Source organism: Papio anubis, unplaced genomic scaffold (genome assembly GCF_008728515.1).
Source record: "Papio anubis isolate 15944 unplaced genomic scaffold, Panubis1.0 scaffold924, whole genome shotgun sequence".
In the NCBI taxonomy this organism is placed as follows: Eukaryota; Metazoa; Chordata; class Mammalia; order Primates; family Cercopithecidae; genus Papio; species Papio anubis.
Window position 1 is genome coordinate 1 of NW_022169489.1, and position 19,984 is coordinate 19,984.

At 40.1% G+C, this 19,984-nt stretch overlaps 1 long non-coding RNA gene across 2 annotated transcripts; it reads left to right on the forward strand.

Annotated features, from left to right (window-relative positions):
* Window positions 1–6,892: 6,892 nt before the first annotated feature.
* On the forward strand, window positions 6,893–14,388 carry LOC116273591. 2 transcript variants are annotated; one of them, XR_004181905.1, is made up of 4 exons: window positions 6,893–7,170; window positions 8,120–8,394; window positions 8,871–8,952; window positions 13,516–14,388. It is a non-coding gene; the product is annotated as an uncharacterized LOC116273591 (long non-coding RNA). The 2 variants fall into 2 exon arrangements; XR_004181904.1 differs by lacking the exon at window positions 6,893–7,170 and having other exon boundaries at window positions 7,754–8,394.
* The last annotated feature ends 5,596 nt before the right edge of the window (window positions 14,389–19,984 follow it).

The window sequence follows — 19,984 nt, forward strand, 5'->3', positions numbered from 1 at the left end:
TCTGATTCCAGAGCAGGGGGTGGGAGGTCTCACACTGACCTCCAGCTTAGCCTGCATGAGTGCCTTCCTCCGTCTGATTCCAGAATAGGGGATGGGAGGTCTCACACTGACCTCAGTCTCAGCCTGCATGCGTGCCTTCCTCCATCTGATTCCGGAATAGGGGATGGGAGGTCTCACATTGACTTCGAGTTTCTGTGACTTTTTCCACCTCTGCTTTCCCAGACAGCCTCTGCTGTGGGACTTGTAAGGAGATTTGTGAAGTCAGTATCTACTTTCCTTGTGTGGGTGTTTTATAAATTAGAGTCCTGGAAGGGAATAAATGTTAGAGGTACTCCAAACCCCTAACATCTAAACATCTAAGCCTGGTCCTTTTTTGGTGGTAAAATATATACAACATAAAACTTACCATTTTAACCATGTTTTAAATGTACAGTTGAGTGGCATCTAATATAATGTGTTGTACAACCATCTCCTTTATCCATATCTACAACTTCTTTATCATCCTAAACTGAAACACCATCCCCATAAATAAGTGTTTGAATATAAGACTGATGCATTTGACTCCATAAAAATTAAAACTTTATAGGTGAGAAAAATGCCTCAAAGTCAAAAGTCAACAGACTGGGGAAATAGATCTGCAACATACTTGACAGACAAAAAGCTAATTTAGGTTTTTTTTTTGTGTGTGTGTATATATATGTATATATGTGTATATGTATATGTGTATATATGTGTATATATGTATGTATGTGTATATATGTGTGTGTGTGTGTATATATATAGCTATCCTAAATTATTAAAAGACCAGCAGCCAAATTGAAAAATGGACAAGGGATGTAAAGAAACAGTTCAAAGAAACATGTAGATTTTTAAATATTTGGTAATTTTTTTACTGTGGTAAAATATGTACAACAGAAAATTTAAGTACATTAAGTAGAAATATGTTGTTGTGCAACTATCACCACTATCCATTCCAAACCTGTGTTATCCCAAAGTGAAACTCTGCATCCACAGAACAATAGCTCCCCATTCCCTTTCCCCAGTCCCCTGGAAACCACATCCTACTCTCTGTGTCTATGAATTTAACTGCTCTAGGTATGTTATAAAAGTGGAAAGCATAGAGTATTGGCATTTTTTTGGTTTTAATCTTTTCAAGGTTTATGTTGTAGCATGTATTAGAATGCCTTTCCTTTTTAAGGCTGAATAATATATCATTGTGTGTATTGATCATATTTGCTTATCCATTCATCTGTAGATGGACATTTGGGCTTTTCTACTCTTTGGCTCTTGTGAATGCTGCTATAAACATGGGTGTGCAAATTCCCACTTTCGGTTTCTTGGGGTATATACCCAGATGTGGAATTACTGGATCATATGGTGATTACTGTTTTCCACAGTGGCTGTGCCACCTTACTTTCCCACCAGCAGTGTGCAGGAGTCCTGACTTCTCCACATCCAGCATTTGCTGTTTTCTGGGGCTTTGTTGTTTTGGTTTGCTGGTGGTGGTTTTTTTGATGGCAGCTACACTTATATGTGTCAGTTGGTATGCATTGTGGTTTGGATTTACATTTTTCTCATGATTAGTGATGCTGAGCACCTTATACTGTGCTTATTGGTCATTTGTATATCATCTTTAAAGAAATGTATATTTTAAAACCTTTGCTCATCTTTAAATTTGATTGTTGTTGTTGCTTCTGAGGTCTTTATATAGCCTGGACATTAATTACTTATCAAATATATAATGTGTGAATATTTTCTTTCCCTCTGTGAATTTATTTTCAATATATTGATTGTATCTTCAGATACATAAAAGCTTTTCACTTTAATGAAGTTCTTTTTATGTATTTTTGTTGTTGTTGTTGTCTGTGCTTTCACTGTCATATCCAAGAAATTATTGTTAGGTTCTGTGTTATGAAACATTTTTCCTACATTTTCTTCTAAGGGTTTTATAGTTTTAGCTCTTACAATTAGATGTTTGGTCCATTTTAAATTAAGTTTTTTATATGGTGTAAAGTAAGGGTCCAACTTTATTGTTTTCCATGTAAATACTCATTTTTAACACCATTTAAAAATATACTAAAGGATGAGTTTGTCTCCTTTGTAGGGACATGGATGCAGCTGGAAACCATCATTCTTAGCACTATACTACAAGGCTACAATGTAAAACAGCATGGTACTGAGTACTTAAAACAGAGATATAGACTAATGGAACAGAACAGAGTCCTCAGAAATAATACCGCACATCTACAATACCATCGATCTTTGACAAACCTAGAGAAAAACAAGAGAATGGGAAAGGATTCTATTTAATAAATGGTGCTGAAGGAGAAATTGGCTAGCCATCAGTAGAAGCTGAAACTGGATCAACTCCTTACTCCTTATCTGAAAATTAATTTCAAGATGGATTAGAGACTTAAATGTTAGACCCTAATACCATAAAATCCTAGAGGAAAACCTAGGTGTTACCATTCAGGACATAGGCATGGGCAAGACATGTCTAAAACACCAAAAGCATGACAGCAAAGCTAAAATTGACAAATGGGATCTAATTAAACTAAGGGAAACTCTGCACAGCAAAAGAAACTACCATCAGAGTGAACAGGCAACCTACAGAATGGGAGAAAATTTTTGCAATCTACTCATCCTGACAAAGGCTAATATCCAGAACCTACAAGAACTCCAACAAATTTACAAAGAAAAAATGAAACAACCCCACATCAAAAAGTGGGCAAAGGATGAACAGACATTTATCAAAAGAGGACATTCATACGAATAACAGACGTATGAAAAGTATAATGTGCATGCATCAGAGAGATTCAAATCAAAACCACAATGTGAGATACCATCTCACACCAGTTAGAATGGCGATCATTAAAAGTCAGGAAACAACAGGTGCTGGAGAGGATGGCCAAGAAATAAGACACTTTTACACACTGTTGGTGGGATTGTAACTAAGTTCAACCATTATGGAAAACAGTATGGCGATTCCTCAGGATCTAGAACTAGATGTACCACTTATGACTTGATCATCCCATTACTGAGGACTTAAAGGATTATAAATTAATAACGCTATAAAGAGACACATGCACCGCGTATGTTTATTGCCTTTTTATTCCTAATAACAAAGACTTGAAATCCAGCAAATGTCCATCAGTGACAGATTGGATTAAGAAAAATGTGGCACATATACCATGGAATACTATGCAGCCATAAGAGATGAGTTTAGTCGCTGGCAGGGACATGGATGCAGCTGGAAACCATCATTCTTAGCAAACTATCACAAGAACAGAAAACCAAACACGCATGTTCTCACTCCTTGGGTGGGAACTGAACGGATCCACTTGGACTCAGGAAGGGAACATCACACACGGGGAGGCCTATCATGGGGAGGAGGAGGGGAGGGAGGGAGGGATTACATTGGGAGTTATACACAGTGTAAATGGCGAGTTGATGATGGGTGCTAACAGACTAACATAGCACAAGTATACATATGTAACAAACCTGCATGTTATGCACATGCTTGCCCTACAACTTAAGAAATTATAATAATAATAAATAAATTAAAAAAAAAAAAAAAACAAAGTCTAAATGAAATTGAGATTTTTAGGCTGGGCAGTGGCTCAAGTCTGTAATCCCAGCACTTTGGGAAGCAGTGAGGCAGATCCGCGAGGTCAGGAGATGGGGAGCCATCCTGGCTAACACGAGGTGGCTCTCATCTCTACTAAAATACAAAAAGTGCCAGTCCTGAGTGGCCGGGGCGCCTGTAGTCCCAGCTACCGGGGAGGCTGGGGCAGGGAAGGAATGGCATTAAACCGGGGAGAGGCCGAGGCTTGCAGTGAGCGAGATCGTGCCACTGCACTCCAGCCTGGGGCGACAGACTGAGACTCCCTCTAAAAAAAAAAAGAAAAAAGAAATGGAGATTTTTTTTTGAACAGAGGAATCTCGCTAGATGCATGGGCACAAGAGTCCAGCGATCTCAGCTCGCAGCTCCGCCTCGATTCATTCACCGCCTCAGCTCCAGGACTGCTGGCGTCCTGCGCGGGCCAATTTTTTTGTACAGTAGAGACGAGGATTTCACGGTATTGCTCAGGAGGATAATTCTCCATTCCTGACTCATGATCCCCTCCTTGGCCTCCCAAAGTACCCGGCGAAAACTGAAAAATTTTTGGCCTTGTGCACTTTTACTTTAGAATTCCAGCTTTTTTCAGTCAAATTTTTTCCAAACAGATTCCTGTGTATTTGAAAGACAAATGATTTTTTGGTCAGAGATGCTTAAGCAGTTTTTAAGAAGTTAAAGCTGTTGTGCCTATTCTTGCTTTGAATAGTTTATTTAATATAACTACATTTTAAGAGTTTGATTGTTAAGTTCCTCTAAACTTTGGTTAAGAAGCAGAAAGCATTACATGAGATTTTTGACATACGCTTTCAAGGAATCTTAAAAATGTTAAAGGTAGGCCGGGCGCAGTGGCTCAAGCCTGTAATCCCAGCACTTTGGGAGGCCGAGACGGGTGGATCACGAGGTCAGGAGATCGAGACCATCCTGGCTAACATGGTGAAACCCCGTCTCTACTAAAAAATACAAAACACTAGCCGGGGAGGTGGCGGGCGCCTGTAGGCCCAGCTACTCCGGAGGCTGAGGCAGGAGAATGGCATAAACACGGGAGGCAGAGCTTGCAGTGAGCTGAGATCTGGCCACTGCACTCCAGCCCAGGTGACAGAGGGAGACTCCGTCTCAAAAAAAAAAAAAAAAAGCTAAAGGTAGAACTATTTAATTTAACATAAAATTGAATCTTTAATTATGTGTTTGCATAATTTGAAAAACCGTGTCTCACAGCTTTTTTAATGCCCAAGTATGATACATATTTTCCCTTAGTAAGATGAGGATAATAATTGTAGTTACCATGGGCTAACTATATGCCACATGACATGCTAAATTCTTTATGTATATTTTCTTCTAATCTTTAGAATTGTCTAATAAGTTTGGCAGTTTTATTGTCTCCATTTTTATAACCATTATTCTTGATTCATTAGAGTCTCATTATTTTTCTGTGCTTGATTCTTTATGTTTTTTCATGTGTTTTTATTTCTAATAATAAACATGTAGAAATTTGAAATTAGAATACTGAGATTTAAAGGTGGAATGAATTGTCCATGGGACACCCAGCTGTAAGATGCAGAGCCAGGATTAAAACTGGCATCCGTCTGATTCTAAGACCTGTGATGGTAACTGCTATAATTGCAGAAAAACTTCCTTGATCATTCTACATGAATTAATTTATCTGTCTCTTCTCTCATTCTTCATTTTTGTTCTTAGTACTCATTACGACTTGAAGTGCATATGTAAATTTTTTTTATAGAGATGGGGTCTCACTTTCATAATCATACATGTGTATTTTTAATTTGCTATCTTTCTCTCTTGCTCTTTCATTCACTGTTCTCCTAAAACAATTCCAGGCATTTGTATGTGGTTTGTAGGTATTGGTTAATACTTAAATGAATGAATGTAATTAGTATATTCTGTACAGCGTCAGTGCATGTGTTATTCAAGATGTTATAGACTTTGTGTTTTTCTCTTTATATTTTTCTTTCTATATTGCAGTAGTCCCCAGTCTTTTTGGCACCAGGGACTAGTTTCATGGAAGACAACTTATCCATGGACTGGGCAGGGGGATGGTTTCAGGATGATTCAAGTACATTACATTTATTTCATATTGTATTATATTGCATTGTAATATATAATGAAATAATTACATAACTCACCATAATGTAGAATCAGTGGGAGCCCTGAGCTTGTTTTCCTGCAACTAGTCAGTTCCATCAGGGGGTGATGGGAGACAGTGGCACCCAAAATGTGGTGCTTATGTCCAGTCTACTTCGTAATCTTGTTTTGATTGCTGTCACTGCAAAAAAAAAAACAACAAAAAACAAAACAAAACAAAAAACCAAAAAAACCCTGCTTCACAAAGACAGGATTTTGGAAATGGAAGCAGGAGTTTCAGTGATACTATTGACAAAGAAATGTCAGTGCTCTTGTGGAGAACAGCAATGGCTTCACTATCCTTACATTTTACATAACATTTTCTATTATTGGTCCTTCTCCGTGTTCTTATTTTTTTCTGATATCTCTCCTTTTAAATGGCACATATAATCCTGTTATTTTATTTCTAAATTTTTTAATGCTTTTCAATGCCTGCAGGTCTTTACTGAATATCTCTATAATCATTTAACTCCAATTCTATTTTAATAGCTAAGCTGCCTATCTGGTATTTCCATTGGTTATTATACCTATCACAAATTGATAAATCTGAAATTCGGTTCTATAGAAAATTTTCTTGTAATAGTTTAAAAATATGTTCAAAAATTATTTGAAACTCTTCAAGAAGTATAAGGATCTTCAAAAAGTTCATGGAAAATGCACATGGAGAAAACTATGCATAGATTACAAAAATATTTTGCACCTAAATAAACTTGTGCTAACTTGTTATAACATGTCTGAACAGGATCTAATTTGAGGTTATAGTAAGGAGCTAAGACCTTGAATTTTGAACCAGAGATCTATTAGAGCAACATGAATCCTGCTAAAATTAAAGCAAGAATAAACATCAAATTTATGGTAATTTTGGGTGAAAGAATAGTAAAATCACTGATTCTTTAAAACAATTTATGAGGACAGGTGCTAAGCATTCACAAAGTTTCCAGATGAATAACTCATTTTAAAGAAGCTGATGAGAAGATGTTGAAGATAAAGCCTGCAGTGTGAGACAATTCACATTAATTCACCAGAAAGAAATTAATCTTGTTCATGCCTGCTTTAGAATGACAACAATTATAAACAACAGTCAACACCACCAGCCATCTCAATTGAAATTGAAATTTACACACAATTTTTGAAAAATTTTTTCCCTCAATAGATTCAAAACTCTTGTTCCTAAGATCAGCAGCAGACAAGAGCAGAGCTTTCAGCTGGAATTGTACATAAGTGTAATCAAGATCCTGAAGCATTTCTTCAAATAATTGTGTGAGGAAGTCAAACACAGCTGTTCCAATGAAATTTTCAAGACAAAACACAATTAAAACAATGGCTACCAAGAAGTGAAAGTGGTCCAGTCTCAGCAAAAGGTGACTGGTCTGGAACAAGGCTCATAGTAACAGTGTCTTAGGATGCTCAAGGTATTTTGCTTGTTGGCTTTCTAGAGGGCCAAAACCAAAAAACCCAATAACACATGCTATTATGAGAGTATTTGGGGAAAGTTAGCCAAATCTTTAGAAGGAAAATTTCCAGAAAATTTCACCAGAGAATTCTTCTCCACCATAACGATGTTCCTCTTCATTCCCCTCATTTAAAAAAAAAGACAATTTTGCCAGGGTTTCCATGGAAAATTATTAGGCATCCGCCTTTTATTCCTGATTTGGCTCCCACTAACTTCTTTTTCTTTTCTGATTTTAAAAACCTTTAGGCCGGGCGCGGTGGCTCAAGCCTGTAATCCCAGCACTTTGGGAGGCCGAGGCGGGCGGATCACGAGGTCAGGAGAGCGAGACCATCCTGGCTAACATGGTGAAACCCCGTCTCTACTAAAAATACAAAAAACTAGCCGGGCGTGGTGGCGGGCGCCTGTAGTCCCAGCTACTCGGAGGCTGAGGCAGGAGAATGGCCTGAACCTGGGAGGCGGAGCTTGCAGTGAGCCGAGATCGCGCCACTGCACTCCAACCTGGGTGACACAGCGCGAGACTCCGTCTCAAAAAAAAAAAAAAAACCTTTAAAGGAGACCCATTTTTCTTCAGTTAATAATGTAAAAAAGGCTGTCTTGACATGGCTAAATTCTGAGGACCTTACTTTTTGTAGGGATAGACTAAAGGCTGGTATTATTGCTTATAAAAGTGTCTTGAACTTGATGAAGCTTATGTTGAGAAATAAGGCTTATATATTTTATTTTTGTGCTTTACTTTCATTTTTTCACAAACTTATTGAAGTCCTTTCATAGACCCTAATTCTCTTCTTGAAGGTATATCAAGCTGAAAAGTCCTTTCTGGTGAATGGAATGTGATGGAAGTGACCATGTGTGACTTCTGAGTCTAGGTCATAAAAGATTTTGCCACTTATGCTTTGTTTTTTCCTAAGCCACTCACTCTGGAAGAAACCAGCAGCTATTTGGTGAGAACAATCAAGCAGCCCTACAAAAATATCTACGTGGAGAGAACCTGAGGCTTCAATTACAAACCCCACCAACTTGCAGGCCATGAATGTTAGCAAACTTGAAAGTGGATCTTCTAGTTTCGGTCAAGCCTTGGATGACAGCCCCAGTTGAAATCTGACTGTAACCACATGAGATGTCCTGAGGCACAACCACCATGATAAATTGTTCTTGAATTTCTCATATACAGAAACTCAATTAGGTAATAAATATTGTGATTTTATGCCACAAAGTTTTGGGGTTACATGTTATGAAACAATAGATAGCAATTTCACTCTTTCAATATCCATTTTATTTTTTATACAATCATGCATTTTTGATGGTGGGGATATATCTTGAGAAATGCACCATTGTGTAATATGATTGTTGTGTGAACTTCATAGAATGTACTTACCCAAACCTAGGTGGTATAGCCTATCGCAGACCTAGACTATATGGTATAGCCTATTGCTCCTAAACCACAAACCTGTTAGCATGTTACCATGCTGAATGCTGTAGGCAATTGTAACACAATGGTCAGCATTTGTGTATATAAACAGAAAAGGTACAGTAAACATATGGTATAAAAGATTTTAAAATGGTACACTTGAATAGGACACTTACCCCAGGTGGTCTACTAATTTTCATGGTGACATGAAGACTCCACTGAAATATATTCTGCACTATCCCCTGCCATAGGTGGCAGCCTTGACTATGTGCACCGCCCATGAAGGTCGCCTTTGCCTTGCTTTTCCTGACTTGTCAAGTGCATGATGATGTGGTAAGTCAGCACAAGAGCTTAACTCTGTTCTCTTTCTATCGAGTTCTGCAGCTATTTATTCTGAGTTTGGTACCTAGACTTTGTAGACCCCATTTTGTTGACATTCCTGGTAGAATCAGGCCATCTTCATCCCATTGTGCTATCCTTGTGTTACTGTTATGTGTTATAATGCCTAAAGTTTTTTTTTATAAGAAAAATCTGAGGGTAGACCATAGGCATAGGACCTTTGTGCCTATTGTTTGAGCCAACCTCACAGAGAGGACAGTTAGTGGTTGTCCCTCGATCAGCATCAATTTGGATAAGCATTGCTGTCAGTTACTGTGAAACTGGTTACATTCTCCTTTCACTTTTTTCATCTTTAGAAAACATCTTTAATCCATAGAGCATGTTTTCTCTGGTATTATACCCACTAGGGTCATAGGCTTTTTTCTGCTTTAAGATATGGCCAACCATTGCATTAGGGCTGAGATATTAGGTGCACAGGATTACACACAAACTGTACTCTAAATACTCTTCATTTTAGGATAAAACTATTGGTACATATATAATTTAATTACAATTCTTACAGTTATTTCTCTGAATAGCATTACTTCATCAAGGATTATTTGAACCTTTAATGGCCACATTCATTAATGTTGACTAGAGAAACATGGTTCCTTTGAGAGGCACTTTAGAAAAACAAAGATTCCTCAGGTCCAATGAGCAGTATTTTTAGTTGGTAGGAAGAAGACTCTACATACAATTCTAAATAAAACATTGCTCCACTAAAATATTCTATGGCTAAAGATGAAAAAAATTACAATCAGAGCAACAAAAACTAGACATATGTTTTAGTAAATCCTTCCCCTCCTTGTCCTTCGGTTTCCTCCTGGCGTGCAGCTCTCCCTCTTGCCCCTTATGATTCTGACCTCTCTTCTTTTGCCCCACCATTGACTTCTCCTTCTTGCTTCTTGTTCTGAAATTATTTTCCCAACTGTCATAAATTCCCAAATTGTTTGTTTCATCTAAAGATCCACCTTTACCATGAGCCAGATGTGTAAGCAACTGCAGAATTTAAATCTAGTGCATGAGTTCAGAGTTGTACATGAACTAACAAGTTATGATTAACAATTTTTGAAAACTAAAGAGAGTCAAATATTCATCAAATAATTTAGAATTATTTAGGGCACGTATGGCCCAGGGTTACTTGACGTATCAACTTGTAAAACTGTTAATTGGAACATCAGATGCTAAATCCTGGATGACAAATGTGATTGGCCCGACCTTGTAGAAAACTTGTAGAATTCCTCTTTCCAAAATAAATATCAGGGTCAAAATCATTCATAAAAAGAATAACACTATTAAACTATAGAAAAATTTGGAGATAGACTATAAAATTTATTGTCACAACTCAGAGTTAAATAAAACAGGTTTTCATTAAAAATCAAATGTAAAAATTATAAAACTTAAAATCTTAATAGGGATCATTATAAAAGCTATCACAAATACTCAACAGGAAACGTCAGAAATTATAATTATTTTGCCATTTATGTTTTATTATCAACTATAATTGTGTTTCTTTTTTTTTTTTTTTGAGACGGAGTCTGGCTCTGTTGTCCAGGCTGGAGTGCAGTGGCCAGATCTCAGCTCACTGCAAGCTCCGCCTCCCGGGTTTACGCCATTCTCCTGCCTCAGCCTCCCGAGTAGCTGGGACTACAGGCGCCCGCCACCTCGCCCGGCTAGTTTTCTGTATTTTTTAGTAGAGATGGGGTTTCACCATGTTATCCAGGATGGTCTCGATCTCCTGACCTCGTGATTCGCCTGTCTCGGCCTCCCAAAGTGCTGGGATTACAGGCTTGAGCCACCACGCCCGGCCTATAATTGTGTTTCTTAAAAGAAATAAATATGTCATTATGAGGTGATCAGAAGCAGACAAGGATGTTAGACATTTTTTCATCTATTCACTCAGCAACGCTGCCACAGAACTAAACCTGTGCCAAGGGCCCTGGTGGGCCCAGCATGTGGTGCTGAGAAGTGACAGAGTGGCCCTTTCCCCCACTCAAGGAGCCCACAGTCTGAGGATATATGGACAAAAACACTAAAGCAAGTGCATGTAAAAGAAGAGTAAATGCTATAATTAAAATAAAGTAGGATGTTGGGAGGGAGGGTGGGGGACCATAGCATTCGAGGGACCCAAATACCTCACTGAGGTGACATTTATGCCATGACCAGGATGACAACAGAGGGCCAGCCCTGCACAAGTCTGGGAACAGTGTGTCGGGGAGATGCCACTCCTGGTGGAGACATGCAGGCAGAAGTGACTTTGGCAGAGGATGTGAGAAAGAGACTGGTGGATCTAGAGGGAGCCTGGGGAAAAGGAGAGGGAAGGAGGACTCTGGGGCCTGGAAGAAGAAGATAGTGATCTGCTTCTCTCAGACAACATTGTCCCCAAACTCAGCACCTTTAACAACAAATCCCTACTATCCCATGGTTTATGTGGACCTGAATCTGGACACAGCTTCACTGGCTGCCTACACCTGGGGCTCCATGAGGCCAAGGCTGTGTTCTCAGCTGAAGCTGGGCTGTGGGAGGATTGGCTTCCAAGCACACTCATGTGGGTACTGGTCGGATTCAGTGTAGATGAGAGCCTGAGTGTCTTCTGGGGCCTGGGCACTCCCTCATTCTCTGTTGTGTAGGCCACCGCATAGAGCAGCTCATAACACTGGAGCTTGCTTTCTGAAGTTGAGGAATGCAGTAGAAAGACAGGGAGAGAAATACATATGGACAGAGAAAAAGAAAGACACAGGCAGAAAATGAGGGAGAAAACACTGGACAGAGGAAGTAAAAGAGATGAGAGAAATCGAGAGAGAGAGACAGGTAGAGTTGACATGCAGGGATAATGAGCAGTCAGTAGCCCAGCAGGGCCTTTGGATGGGTTTTATGGAAGAAAGCAAGGGGCCGAGAGGATGAAACTTTGAAAAAGTGATCTTACTTCCTTGGTGACAGACCCCAACAGAACTTAGAACTCTGGTACCCAAGCACCCACGTCCTAGAGACAGCCCTGTATCTAGGTCACTTGGTGGGAAATGCTTAAGAGAGCACGATGTGCTCCTGCTAGATCCCAACTCTTTCAGGCTCTTGCTTCAGGAAGGTCTAAAGTGTAACCCTTTTCTGAGATGCTGACATTGGCTTATTCCTAACCCCAGATGTCTCTGGAGATTTTGTAGGGATCACCCAGAGGTAACATGTGAGCCTAGGACAGGCCCCTCCAGCCTAGGTCTCACCAGTGCTGTCATTTCTTTTTACATTAGAATGTAAAGAAAAATTAGAAATTTAAAATAGGAACAATTGACCAAAACTACATTTTTGTTATATTCCCTAAGGTTCTGTGTTGGTGGTGCTGGTGGTGCTGGTGGTGTTTTGTTTCAGACAGGACCTCACTCTCACTCAGGCTGGAGTTCAGGAGCGCAATCATAATTCATTGTAGCCTAGATCTCCTGAGCTCAAGCAATTCTCTCACCTCAGCCTCCCAAGTAGCTGAGAGACTATAGGTGCACACCACCATGCCTGGCTAATATATATTTTTTATTTTTAGCAGAGATGAGGTCTCAGTATGTAGCCCAGGTCTGTCTTGAACTCCTGAACTCAAGCAATCCTCAATTTTTGATACATAGCTTTGCTAGGTGTAGGATTCTTACTCAACAGTTTTTTTTGTTTGTTTGTTTGTTTGTTTGTTTGTTTTTTTTTTTTCTGTGAGCACTGGCCAAGGAAAGTTTAAAAAGAATAAATAGAGAAACTTCAAATAAGGCAATTAAATGAACAAATAAAGAGCTGAGAAACAACAAAGATTGAGTATTGAGGTTGTACTTATGGCAGCTAATGATGGAATGGATCCAGTCAGAGAGTTCAGGCAGAATTGTATTTGCAGAGAGTAGAAGTCTGAGGGTGAGGGTGTCCTAAAGGAGGCCAACTGGAAGACTTGTCTGTTATAGAATCAAAGACAAAGCATGGGAACACACCACGCCAAACCCAAACAGGCTGAGCTGGCGCTCTATGCTAAGATATATAGGTTTGTGGGAAGAAAAGCTACCATTATAACATCAAGTTTTTTTTTTTATTAAAAGTATCATAAACGTGGCAGTTATAATCAGGATTAAGGTTAACGTTTAAGTTAGAATTCAGGTTTGGTTGGTGGGTGTCACAAAGCAAAAAGTGTCTCTGTTGCCAAGAAGTAGATGTTCTAGTTTGTGAAATAAAATATCCCATGACTAGAGACAGTAGAGGACAAAAAGGGATGGGATGGCAAACACAGGTTCCTGGAAATTTATGTCAAAATAAGGTATATAAAGAAGGACAGTGTGCATCTCAGTCATCAGTGCTGCCTGCAATGGAGGTGTTTTTTTTCTGCCCTTGATAAATATACCAGGCCTACTATGTGAGAGGTGAAAAGCAGCCTGCATTCTGCTTCCCACATCAGATGCCTTGACTTGGGGCTCTTTTCCCAGGGAGAAAAAGCACATCTTTTAAGTAATTTTGGAGCATGAGGTATCTTCCAAATTCCAACAAAGTAGCTTATATTTCTAGGTGACCCTGAGACCACTGAAGAAGAAATAAATGAAGGCCATGAAACTTTCTTGAACTTGTGGGAATCCATGAGAAAATCTGACATTATGTTCTCTTCTCTTGGAAGTTAGAAATATCATTTAACTTCTGTTTTGCTGACAAGAAATGTGGTCCTGAGCAAGGCTACCTGGGACAATGACCTCACACATGGAAAAGGTTGGAGCCCATCTGTTTCCAATCTGCTGTTTTCCAAAAATTAGGGAAGTTCAATTTTCCCTTTGATAACTCTCTGTTTCTAACAATCCCAATGCCAGGGCTGTCCTGTTTCTACAAGTGACAATGACAAATATAAGCCTGAAGGAAGATGAGCTGATGGCATTCTCAGCTTGCTGTCCTGCTTCTACAGGGGACAATGACAATATAGAACTGAAGGAAGATGAGCTGATGGCATTCCCAGCTTATTACCACTCCTTGGGGACCTTATCTCACATACATGGATTCAATTCATAGACTCAGCTGGGTGAGGATCTGTTATTCAGCTGCATTAGAAGTGACTGCTTAAGACTCAGGTGTGTGGTGAAATGAGGCAGAATTTTCTCAGTGGAGTGTTAGGAGAATTTTCTCCTCATAACTACCATCTTACTATCACTAAATCATAGCTAAAATAAGCAAATTATTCAAGAAGAAATACAAATGTAATCTTAGGACATAAATTTAGAGATTTGTGGAAAGCACTTCATAATTCTATGGTATTCTCTTTGAGCTGGGATTATAGTTGACATTTCATTATAATATATTAGTTACACTAGACTTTATGCATTTATGTGAATTTTTAAATTATACTTTAAGTTCTGGGATACAGGGGCAGGATGTTCAGGTTTGTTACCTAGATATAGACAAGCCATGGTGGTTTGCTGCACCCATCAACCCGTCATCTACATTAAGTGTTTCTCCTAATGCTACTCCTCCCCCAGCCCCCCAGCCCCAGACAGGCCCCGGTGTGTGATGTTATCCTCCTTGTGGGAGGAGAACATGTATATACCCATGTGGTCTCATTGTTCAACTCCCACTTATGAGTGAGAACATGTGGTTTTTGGTTTTCTTTTTGTTTCCTTTTTTTTTTTTTTTGATGGAGTTTCACTCTTATTGCCCATGCTGGAGTGCAATGGCACAATCTCAGCTCATTGCAACCTCTGCCTCCCAGGTTCAAGCTATCCTCCTGCCTCAGCCTCCCAAATAGCTGGGATTACAGGCATGTGCCACCACACCTGGCTAATTTTCTGTATTTTTAGTAGAGACAGAGTTTCTCCATGTTGGTCAGGCTGGTCTCAAACTCCTGACCTCAGGGGATCTGCCCGCTTCAGCCTCTCAAAGTTCTGGGATTACAGGCATGAGCCACTGCGCCTAGTCTGGTTTTCTTTTCTTGTGTTAGTTTGCTGAGAATGATGGTTTCCAGCTTCATCTATGTCCCTGGAAAGGACATAAACTCATCAATTTTTATGGCTGCATAGTATTCCATGATGTATATTTGCCACATTTTCTAAATCCAGTCTATTATCGATGGGCATTTGGGTTGGTTCCAAGACTTTGCTATTGTGAACAGTGCTGAAATAAACATATGTATGCATGATTTTTTATAGTAGAATGATTTATACTCCTTTGAGTATATACCAAGTAATGGGATTGCTGAGTCATGGTATTTCTGGTTCTAGATCCTTTAGGAATTGCCACACTGTCTTCCACAATATTTGAACTAATTTAAACTCCCACTAACAGTGTAAAAGCATTCTTATTTTCTACATCTTCTCCAGCATCTGCTGTTTCCTGACTTTTTAATAATCACTATTCTAACTGGTGTGAGATGGTATCTCATTGTGGTTTTGATATGCATTTCTCTAATGACCAGTGATGATGAGGTTTTTTTTTCTTTCTTTTTTCATATGTTTGTTGGCTGCATAAATGTCTTTTTCTGAGAAGTGCCTGTTCATTTCCTTCGCCCCTTTTTTGATGGGGTTGTTTTTTTCTTGTAAATTTAAGTTCTTGTAGATTCTGGATGTTAACCCTTTGTCAGATGGATAGATTGCAAAAATTTTCTCCCATTCTGTAGGTTGCCTTTCACTCTGATGAGTTTATTTTGCTGTCCAGAAGCTCTTTAGTTTAACTGGATCCCATTTGTCAATTTTGGCTTTTGTTACCATTGCTTTTGGTGTTTTAGTCATGAAGTCTTTGCCCATGCCTATGTCCTAAATGGTATTGACTAGGTTTTCTTCTAGGGTTTTAATGGTTTTAGGTCTTATGTTTAAGTCTTTAATCCATCTTGAGTTAATTTTTGTATAAGGTGTAAGGAAGATGTACAGTTTCAGTTTTCTGCATACGGCTAGCCAGTTTTCCCAACACGATTTATTAAATAAGGGATCCTTTCCCCATTGCTTGTGTTTGTCAGGTTTGTCATCAGATGGTTGAATGTGTATGATCTTATTTCTGAGTTCTCTATTCTGTTCCATTGGTCTATGTGTCTGTTTTTGTACCAGTACCATGGTGTTTTGGTTACTGTAGCCTTATAGTATAGTTTGAAGTTGAGTAGTGTGATGCCTCCAGCTTTGTTCTTTTTGCTTAGAGTTGTTTTGGCTATTTGGGCTCTTTTTTAGTTCCATAAGAATTTTAAAATAATTTCTTCTAATTCTCTGAAGAATATCAATGGTAGTTTAATGGGAATAGCACTGAATTCTTTTACAAATTACTTTGGGCAGTACGGCCGTTTTCATGAATTAATTCTTCCTATCCGTGAGCATAACTGTTTCTCCATTTGTTTGTGTCCTCTCTGATTTCTCTGAGCAGTGGTTTGTAGTCCTCCTTGAAGAGGTCCTTCATTTCTCTTGTTAACTGTATTCCTAGGTATTTGATTCTCTTTGAGCAATTGTGAATGAAGTTCATTCATGATTTGGCTCTCTGCTTGCATGTTGTTGGTGTATAGGAATGCTAACGACTTTTGCACGTTGATTTTGTATCCTGAGACTTTGCTTAAGTGGTTTATCAGCTTAAGAAGCTATTGGGCTAAGATGATGGGGTTTTCTAGACACAGGATCATGTAATCTGCAAATAAAGATAATTTGACTTCCTTTCTTCCTATTTAAATACCTTTGTTTCTTTTTCCTGCCCAATGGCCCTGGCCCAAAATTTCAATACTATGTTGAATAGGAGTGGCGAGAGAGGCCATCCTTGTCTTGTGCCTGTTTTCAAGGAGAATGCTTCTAGCTTTGGCCCATTCAGTATGATATTGGCTGGGGGTTTGTCATGTATGGCTCTTATTATTTTGAGGTATCATCCTTCAATAGCTAGTTTATTGAGAGTTGTTTTTTTTTTTTAACATGAAGGGATGTTGAATTTTATTGAATGCTTTTTCTGCGTCTATTGATATAATCACACAACTTTTGCGTTTAGTTGTGTTTATGTGATGAATTACATTTATAGATTTGCCTATGTTGAACCAACCTTGTATCCCAGGGATGAAGAAGCCATCTTTTTTTTTTTTTTTTTTTTTTTGAGACAGAGTGTCACTCAGTCGCCCAGGCTGGGGTGCAGTGGTGTGATTTCGGCTCACTGTAAGCTCCGCCTCCAGGGTTCATGCCATTCTCCTGCCTCAGCCTCCCGAGTAGCTGGGACTACAGGCACCCACCACCACGCCTGGTTAATTTTTTTTTTGTATTTTTAGTAGAGACGGGGTTTCACCGTGTTAGCCAGGATGGTCTCGATCTCCTGACCTCGTGATCCACCCGTCTCGGCTTCCCAAAGTGCTGGGATTACAGGAGTGAGCCACCACGCCCAGCCAGGATGAAGCCATCTTGATCGTGGTGGATCAGTGTATCCTTATCAGTCTTATGTTCACTTTTTTTTTTTTACATAATCCCACATTTCTTGAAGGTTTTGTTCATTCTTTTTAGTTCTTTTCTCTCTATTATTTTCTTCCTATCTTATATCAGACAGACAGTTTTCAAGCTCTGAGATTCTTTCCTCCACGTGGCCTATTCTGCTAATGATACTTGTGGTTGCATTGTGAAGTTCTCGTGTTGTTTTTTTCAGCTCCATCAGGTCAGTTATGTTGCTCTCTAAACTGAATGTTCTGGGTATCAGCTACCGTATTCTTTTATGATTTTTGGCTTCTTGCATAAAGTTAGAACATGCTCCTTTAGCTCAGTGAAGTTTGTTATTACCCATCTCTTAAAGCCTATTTTTGTCAATTAAGCCATCTCAGCCTCGGGTCAGTTCTGTGCCCTTGCTGGGGAGGTGGTGTTGTCATTTAGAGGATAAGAGGCATTCTGCCTTTTTGAGTTTTCAGCATTTTTGTGTTGATGCTTTCTCATCTTTGTGGGCTTATCTATCTTTTATCTTTGATGTTGCTGACCTTTGAATGGGGTTTTTGTGGGGTCTTTTTTGTTGATATTATTGTTGTTGCTTTCTGTTTGTTTTTAACACTTCCCTAGGGCTGCTGTGGTTTTTTGGGGGTCCACTCTGGACCCTAGTCACCTCAGTCTCTCCTGCACCTGGAGGTATCACCAGTGAAGGCTGTGAAACAGCAAAAATGGCAGCCTGATCCTTCCTCTGGGAGCACCGTCCAAGGGGGCACTGACTTGATGCCAGCTGGAACGCACCTGTAGGAGGTGTCTGGAGACCCCTGTTGGGAGGTCTCACCCAGTCGAGAGGAACAGGATCAGGGACTGCTTAAAGAAGCAGTCTGGCTGCCCCCAGCAGAGCAGGTGTGCTGTGCTGATCCCTGGGAGTCTCCAGAGCCAGCAGGCTGGCAAGGCTAGGTCGGCTGAACTTGGGAGACAGCAGCTACCCCTCTCCCTGGGGACTTCATCCCAGGGAGAAATGAGAGTTCTGTCCACAGAACTCTGGCTGGAGATGGGGAGGCCCTGTCCAGTGAGGAGGGATGGATTTTGGTCTCACTTAAAGAAGCGGCCTGGCCACAATCCGGCACAGCAGCTGTGCTGTGTTATGGGGAACTCCTCCTGGTCCCTGGTGCCAGCAGGCTAGAGCGGCCAACTCAAACCGCAGATACAGAGGCTGCCCGGGAACTCTGTCCATCTCCGGCTATCTCCAGCCTGCTGTCCCCCACCAGCTGGCATTCCAACCCAATGGGTTTTGTGAGGGGCTGTGTGAGTGGAGCCTTACAATGACGTCACTTGTGAGGGGCTGTGGGAGTGGGGCCTCAGAATGATGTCACTTGTGAGGGGCTGTGGGAGTGGAGCCTCAGAATGCATCACTTGTGAGGGGCTGTGGGAGTGGGGCCTCAGAATGACGTCACTTGTGAGGGGCTGTGGGAGTGGGGCCTCAGAATGACGTCACTTGTGAGGGGCTGTGGGAGTGGGGGCCTCTCAGAATGAAGTGTCCTTGTCTCCCTGGTTCAGCCCCCTTCCTAGAATGCATGGATGTATCTCAGCTTTGCTGGAACTCTTGGGGCAAAGTACACAAAACTCCTGGGTTTCCAGCATGCCCCAGTGAGCCAGCAAGCTCTCCGCCGAGACTCCATACAGTTCTGTGCTTCAGACTGAGCCATGGGGAACGGGCTCGCAGGGCCTCCTGATCTGCGGGTTGCCGAGAGATCCGTGGGTGGCGTGGTTTCCGGGCGAGTCACTGCAATCCGCTCGCCTCCCTTGGCTGCTACTGGGGCTCCCCTGGCTACCGTGCCCATCTGGGTGGGCCATCCCTTACTGCTTTTCCTCCTCCTATGGGTGAATTGTCTGCCCAGTCAGTCCCAGTGCGAGAACCTGGATACCTCCCAGCTGAAGGTGCAAGAATTCTTTCGCTGCGCTATCCTGCTCTCTGTGAGCCACAGACCCTGATTGCTTTATGTCGGCCAGCTTGACCCCATCTAAAGAAGTACCAGTTTCTTAATACATGAGATGTTTTAAATACATAACAATAATGATATTTATCACAAATAATATTTTGTCTCAATGTGATATAAAAGTTGCTAATAATTCTTTTTTGGTTACCACAAAACTGTCTGGAAATGTAATGTCTGCATTTATGAAATTTTGCTATAGAGTTAATAGAACTTTACCTGAAGGGAGGCTGGCAATATGCATCATGATTTCAAATATCATATTAATTGTTTTGTAATTTTGTGTGTTTTAAAACTAAACTTATTAAATTGGTTGTATATTACCTTAGGTAACATTATTTGGTGATGAGAGAATAATAATTTGCAAAATATTAAGAATACAAGAGTTCCTTATTATAAAAATGTCATCTGTTTATCGTGCCACTGCACTCTAGCCTGGGCGACAGAACGAGACTCCGTCTTAAAAAAAAAAGTCCTCTGTTTTATATTACTACCATTTCCTCTGAAAGTTTAAAATTGTAATTTTCTAATTAAAATATATATTCACAAATGTGATTTGTAAATGTTAATATTTATAATTTTTTTTTCTTTTTTTTTGCATTTGGTAGGGATAAGATTTTCTGGTGTCTATTCTTCTTCAAAATA